This window comes from Camellia sinensis, chromosome 8, assembly GCF_055761805.1.
Source record: "Camellia sinensis isolate YWXY chromosome 8, ASM5576180v1, whole genome shotgun sequence".
In the NCBI taxonomy this organism is placed as follows: domain Eukaryota; kingdom Viridiplantae; phylum Streptophyta; class Magnoliopsida; order Ericales; family Theaceae; genus Camellia; species Camellia sinensis.
Window position 1 is genome coordinate 26,749,614 of NC_138968.1, and position 8,064 is coordinate 26,757,677.

Here is an 8,064-nt window from a genome sequence, read left to right on the forward strand (position 1 = left end):
CTGTAGACACCCCATTTTTGACCGTCCTCAAGACTTGGACGTCACCGTTTGGACACTCGGTGATTATCCATGTTTGTGTTCGTTTGGAGTTCCCGGAGGCCTCGGCTCGCGTGCCTTGCCTCAGGATCTCCGAACTCGACCGTTTAGTGTCTGGTTTTGCACCAAACACTTGCATCTTGCCCTTGAGAGGTAGGCTTGTAGACCATCCCCACCCATCACCGGCAGTGGCTAGAGGCCACCGGCTGGTGTTTGCTGCCACCGGCAATGTAGTTTGCCGGCCGGCACTATTTGTTGCCGGTCAGCACTTTTTTGTGCCGGCCGGCACTCTTTTTGGCCAAGATGGCATTTTTGGCCGGCCGATTGCTGTTCATCTGCTTTTGCAGATATTTTTAGACAGCTGTCTTGCTTTTGCTCCCCTCCATACACGTGTATGGAGGGATCTCCCTCTTGTAAAGCCTGTCTTGTAAGCTTTACAAGACCATATAGAGAGGAGCTCTCTCTAAGGCAAAAAAAAGAGGGAGAGACAAGGTTAGACTTAGGATTTTTAGAGAGCAAAAGCAGCCATTGTTGAGCTCTTGTTCTAGGGTTAGTGTTAGATACACACTCTATCTCTCTTTCTCTCTTATTTGTGCACTAGGTGTTTTGTGTCTCACTATTGCACACAAACACCTAGTGTTTCACCTTCCTCTTGGAGCTGAGGTTCTAAAGGGTTTGTTTTGAGATTTTGGTGTTGGATTCAAGCTAAAGGAGGCCATTGGAGCACCATTTGTAAAGGGGTCTTCAAGGGTGAGATTCTAGTCCTTTTTTTCTCTATTTTTGCATTGATTTTATACCTATCTTAGAGCTGTTTTTGTGCTTATTGTATAACATAAAAAAGTTCTGTTTTTAGGCCCTCTTTATTGTTTATTAAGAGTGTTTTGTTGTTTGAGGGTTGTTGACCACCCTTAGGCCTCAAAAGGCCTCTTTTTGAGCCATTTTGTGTTAGCTCCGGGATTTTGGTGTTGAGATCTCTTCACCACTGAAATCTTGAGGGATTTCAGTGGTGAAGATGATGCTTTGAAGTCCCAAGAAGGAGAGGGCCACCCCCTCTCCTTATTGTCCTTGAAAAGGGCATATTTTGGCCTCTTAAGAAAGCCTATGCTTGAGTGTGTGTTGAGCATGTTTGGGCTGTTTTTCATGCTTATATATCCATAATATAACATGATTTCAAGTTGGTTTTGGAACTCCATGCATGCTTAGCATAGTTGCCATGTAATGCCTTGTTTATGCCTTAATGTGCCTTAGGTTGTTAGCCTTTGTTGGAGCATGTTTTAGGCTTAGTCTTGTGAAGATTATGTGCTTATTTTGCCATGTTCTAGGTCTGTCCATAAGTTTTTGGGTCAATTTTAGCATGCATTAAATAGCTCCTTTGTATTTGGGCTTGTTGGCCTTGAGTATGTGCATGTGTAGCATGCCATCTTTGCATTGTTTTGGTGATTTGGGATCATTCTACATGCCATTTCAGTCCCATTCCCATGCTAGTTGGATTGCCTTACATGTCTCTTTAATGCTCCATAAGCTTGTGTAGCATTGCTCCATGTTTTGGTGCCTTTGCATGCCTTTGTTTTTTAAACCATTTAGATGCCATCTAAGTGGTCTTTCGGGCCTTATGTTATGTGCTAAAACTCTATTTTGGGTCGATAAGCTCATACCATGTTTAGTCTTGCAAGTGTATTTCAATGCTCCTTGGATTTGCTTTGAACACTTAGACTATTTGTTGCATGTTTAGCTTGATTTGTTGCTTGGTTCGGCACCATCCTAACATACATTTTCAATGCTTATGTTGCATGCTAATTGTCCATGATTCCCCCTTTCAAGTGTGCTTGAATGTTGTTTGATTTGTGCTTAAGTGTTGGTCCTTATGTGCATGTGTGTGTGCATGCCATTTAGCCCTCATTTTATAGCACTTTGGCTACTGTTTTAGGCCTATTTTAAAGCTGCCTAATTCATGTATAAGACCACCTTTCCATCTATTTGCATTGCCATATGTATGCTTGTATGCTTGCATAAGTGCCTTGCCATGCCATGTTGCATCCTTAGCTTGTATGCCTAGGTTGCATTGCATCTTGCATGCATTCCTTGTCCCATGACTTGGGTGATAGGGATTGGGAGTTTTGTTTGATTGGTTTGCATACATTTGAAATCAAAGTTGCATACTTGGTTCTTTGGGCCATCATGCTTGGAAATGCGTGATGGGTGGTCCGAGAACCGAGGCACATGTCCCTTTGAGTCATTACAATGATAAGAGACATGGTTGGTGCATACATGCTTTGAATTGTGCTGCCATGATTTGCCTTGCCCTCTGTTGCTGTGAGTTGCAGGTTCTGCAGGAATACTTTGCCGACCGGCAGTGTAATGTGCCGACCGGCAACAATTTCTCTGCCGACAGATTCAATTTTGTGCCGATGGCCATACCACACTGCCGGTGGTAATCTCAATCAGCCGGTGGTGATCCTCTCTGTCCAAGGGATCAGTCCTGAGGCTTTGACAGCCTCCAGAGGAGGAAATGAAGGAAAACAGAGGCAGCCCATGCATGGTGGCGCGCTTCCCGAGGCGTTTTCCTGTTTTAATTAATTTATTTAATTAGTTAATTTGTTAATTAATTAATTTGTAATATTAATTAGCTTGCATAGTTAATTAATTTGTAATATTTATTCGGTCCCTCCGAGCGAGGGCAAATCTGTAATAAGTGTGCGTGAGTGTGTGTATATCTTCCAACCTCACGTCTTTCTTCCCTTTTATTTACCTGCTTATGATGGTAGATTAGGGCACGTTTAATTCAGCATACCTTATGCTATGCATGTGTGCATCCATGCATTTGTATTGCATGCATTAGGCTCGGTACATCACGCTAACTGCATCAATACTTCAATTCCCAAACTGAATACGTGATAATTGTGCATTTTCACATACCATGTTTAGGATAGCCGAGCCTATTCTAGCAACATTTTGTATGCGATGCATTAGGCACTTAACATGGACTTGGATCATGCATGTTTGCTAACAAGTTCTCTGTTTTGGCACGGAGTACGATGTAAGTATTTCCGCTTTAGCATATCGCACGAGTATGAATGTTGCCATGTCAGCATGCTTAACATGTGGCTAGATGCTTATGTGTTAAAATGTTTTGAATGCCTGTGGGTGAAGGTTGGATTGTTTGAGTTAGAAAAACTCATTGAAATCCGTGTTTTTAGCCTACTTGCGAGTAGCAAATTTCAAAGCATTTTCAAAACAAACGGATATGCAACGTTTCTTTCCAAATTAGGCAATCTAGTCTATACTTGTTTGCTGCGCGCATAACATAGTAATTCTAGGCTAATAATTGGTATAAGAACACGTAAAGTTTTCAAAAACGGATATCACGGTTAGTAGAGGCCGGTCTTCGGACCGGGCGAAAGGGGGTGCTCATAGCTGACTTTCCCCGATCAGACCCAAGCTCCCGAGCCGAGACAACTCCGGTGATGACGGACATGTGGCCTTCGGCACCGAGTCAGGGTTTCCTAAATTCCCTCATTTTAAAATATTTAGGTGGCGACTCTGTATCTGGCAAAGCAGTCCATGTTTGGCACTACTTTTTCAAAAATCTGTTTCTCAAAACGATTTGCCAGATTTGGACTCTTCGGTTCAGATTAAGAACCGTGACACAAGTCGAGTCCGAACTGTAGTAACCCCAAATGAACAGAACGGGACCAACCCTCCCGAGGCGTTCGGGGGACGTCTACACTAACCATAGCGCACACATTAGTTTTTATTATGCCAAACAAGGCAACAAAACCACGGCGACTTTGAGTCATGTTTCCTTACTTTGGCTCAATTAAGACTTGACCTAAAGTCTCCAAGACTTTTGCTCATCTAAATAATGGGATTACATTGTTCACATTTGAACATCTTTACTAAGTCTAGGTCAACCAATTAACTTCCATAAGCTAAGTGAATTTAGTGAGAAATTCGCATTAGGATTAATTTGATTAGCATAATATAATTTTGCCACAAAAATCTAAATTAAATAGTGACAATATTACACAAGTCGCAAGATCGAAAATCCGCTATGCTCGTAATCATCTCTTGCGCCACAGGTGACAATTATCCAAAATTTAATTTAATTTATGTGCAAAATATTGGTTTTCGGGAGTTAATCTACAAAGATCGAAAATCCGCTATGGCATGTTTAAAAGCATGATAAAATATTCTAATTCCATACAATAGCATCATAATGTAGATTTACAAATAACTCATGCTATATTCATTTAATAATGGAATTCAAATAAATAAATAAATAACTAATCATGCTATTCTAATTACAACATATTAGAAACTCTAAAAAAAATAATATGCTGTATTAAATATTTAAATTATGCCATAACAAAATGTACATCATCCTGAATTTTTTTGAAATTTTAAATAACTAATAAACACACATAAAATTAGAAATAAATATTCCAGAATCTGGTAAAATGCTACAATTATACCAGTAAACAGTAAACCATAACAGTAGTCTACAATAAAAAAATCAGCCCCAGAAACTTAATCATGCAACACCAGATGCATTTTAACCAGAAATAATGAATTATTATTTCAGGAAAAATATTTTTTATTTTCATAAAATTTTCAAAATTTTACAAAAGATAGAAAATATAATTTTGAGTCTAACGGTACTAACCACGCTTAAAACAAAGCTATAACGAATTAATTATGACCATTTAACGTAATTCTGAATTTAAAAACAAAACAAATAGACCCTTACATCAGTAGCCAAACTGGCGGAGGAAAAACGGTGCGGCTCAGCGCGCGCGGCTCGGCTCGCGGATCAGTTCGCGGCTCGGCGCGCGGCTTAGAATGCGGCGCGCGTATGTGGCGCTGAGGGCGCGCGTGGAGGCGCATGAGAGCGCGTGGAGGCGCATGGAAGCCTCCCACGACGTCAGGTGGCGCGTGAGGCCCACGCTCCGCCTTCCAAGGTGTTTTCTGGTTCGATTTTTGTATTGCCGAACTCCATTTTTCACAATAAAAACATTTATGGCATTAAAAATAACATTTAATGAACATAAAAATGAGATGTATCACATTCTCAATCTAATTTTCATGCATATAATGTGTATCTATTTATATAAAAAAAAATACACATATTTTAATGCATAAAAAATAAGCATAAGAAAACCCATATAGGCTCTGATACCAATGTAAATCATAAAGCATTATAAATTAACGCAGCGGATAAAAATAATTCGTATCATACCTTAATGACACAACCTCGTGGGTAAATCACGTGCTTCCAAAATCTGATCAGTCAACGAACCCAGCAGTGGAGTGATACTACAAAATGAGTATCACCCACACAAGTCACAGTGCAAAATGGCTTGATCGTTGTTTTCTGGGAGAGAGTCAGAGAGAGAGACTGGGAAAAAAAGGTTATGGGTAAAAACCACATAACGTACATCTGATATACATATATCTTTAGATTAACCATATAATATGATATATAACCAATATCTATCTATCCATCTATCCATATCTATTGATATGATAGATATAGATATCCTGAATGGTTATCCAAATAAGTTTTAAATTCAAATTCAAACTTACATGGATAAGGTTCAAAAGGTTCTAAGGGTCATGCCACATGGGCGCCCAATTTCTAACAGAGTATTTGTGCCTAGTCAACAGGTTTAAGCTTAAAGTAGTAATGTTTCTTCATCTTTCTCTTTGATCTTTATTATTCTGTTGGAGGTTGGATAGCTTGTTTTGATTGCTAACTTTTATTTTTAAAATTTTAGAGCATTTTTTAATTTCATTTAAAGGTGATCCCATTCTTTAGAAAATCAAAATTAAGTCGAAAAGAAAAAAATTTACTCTCTTTTCTCAATTAAGATTTCTATATTGGGGCCTAGAAAAAAAAATTAAAAAGAAAATTGAATTCACCACATTGATATGTGGAGCCCATGGTGAGGGTATGGAGTAATCAAAATGCAAGTAGTCTATTAGTTACTATGAAAATAATATTAAGCTAACAATGTGTCTTTCTCAATTTGGGTAATATATTATCATCTAGGATAGAATTTATTATTTTGGTTGTTATAGGTTCGTTTTAAACTCTCACAGTGAAGGCTATTGAAAAACTTTGCATATCGGTGGCCCAATTGGTAAATATTGTCATCTTTAGCTAACTCTTGTTTTTCTCTATCTTTCGTGGTTTTGTGTGTGTGTTTGAATGAAGTAGTTGTAATTACTGAGGAATTTCAATGTGATAAGGATTTAAGGTGGAAAGGAACAAAAATCCCTTAATTTCAAAGTTCATTATTTTGATATGTTACTTGATTCTATTTGATTCTTCCAGCTAGTTGATTCTATTTTGTGAGAGTATATGTTATCTCATAGCTTGCTTCTCCCATTTTTCTGACTTGAAAAAAAAAAAAAAAAAGGAGGAGAAAAGTAGTGGAAAATCCTGTAATCTCACTGGATGTATGAATGGACAGAGTCGAGGACTCATATGGAAATAAAAGACCATAGTGATAATGATATAGCCCAATAACTTTTTCATTTTTTGGTTGCCTTCTTTGGACAATAGCTCTGTGACATGCACTAGCCTGGGAAGGTCCAATATGATGTTGTGATGGTCACTCCTTTGGATTTTTGTTTTTTTGGTTTGTTGGAGCAAAGATGGTAGCTTAATGTCAGCTCTTCCCCTTCCAGCAGCTGCTGCTGCACAGAGTGTGTGCGTGTGTGTGTGTGTGAGAGAGAGAGAGAGAGAGAGAGAGAGATTAATTGTCGAATTACCAAAAGAAGTCCTTTTGTTCTATATTTGTACCCAAAACACAAAAAGTTGGAGTCGTACTTGGGCTTGTCCAGGAATTAAATGGAAACCTGGGCTTTGATTTTTCTTAAGTATTTGTATTTATATCTTTAACCCATCATGGATGGATGTGTCTTTGTTTCGGTCCAGCAGCTATATTTCTAGCAGATTTGTTACTCTAATTTTTTTGGATATCTTTTGTTTCAATAATGTTTCAATAATCTTTAATTCCCAGTAGGTTTGTTACTCAATAATATTAACAGCAGGTTTGTCTAATTTAATTGCTTTATTGATGCTTATATTATTAATTCTTAAAGTTTGTGCTGGAAACATTGTGTTTGAAGCATTATGTTTGCTTAATAGGCTCACATTAGCTAGCTTGGTGACCTTCTTAGGACCTTTCATACCCAAACATTGTGGTAAGTATTTGATTTGTATTCTTACTGAAGCAATGATTGATCATTGTTATTCTTTGATTATTTCTTTGGTTGGTTATCTAACTTGATTATACATTGGCATTAAACGATAAGTATCAGTAAAGCATTCGAAAATCGAATGGTTTTAATAGATTAATTAAATTAAGAGCTTGAATTGTCCACATGGTTCAATAAAAGTGATGTGATCTAGTTAATGCCTGTTGAAATGTAAACATTAGTTTTAGAATGAGGAAAGTGCTACACCTAAATATTTGGTTTTGTAGGCTCAACCTTTTAATTGATGCAATGTATGTCTTCATTATTTCTCAAAAGGTTTGTCATTGAAAGAATCGATGAAGACGGGACTCAAATTAGCACGAAACTTGGCACACACGACCGCCTTGGCGTGAGAGACTTGTGGGAGAAGACGGGACTTGAATCGGGTTCCCGGTTGGGAGTTAGAGCTGGATTTTGGTCTAGGCAAACTAGTTCCTTAAGAAACTTAGAATTTGAGGTGTTGACACCCCAAAATCACAAAACAATGTCGGATAAGCACGAAACTTGGCACACACAACCGCATAGGTACGAGAGACTTGTGGGAGAAGACTGGACTCGAATTGGGTTCCCAGTTTGGGAGTTAGAGCTGGATTTCAATCTAGGCAAGCTAGTTCTTTAAGAAAATTAGAATTTGAGGTGTTAACGCCCCAAAATCACCAAACAGCGTCGGATTAGCATGAAACTTGGCACACACGACCGCTTAGGCACGAGAGACTTATGGGAGAAGACGGGACTCGAATCGAGTTCCTAGTTTGGAAGTTAGAG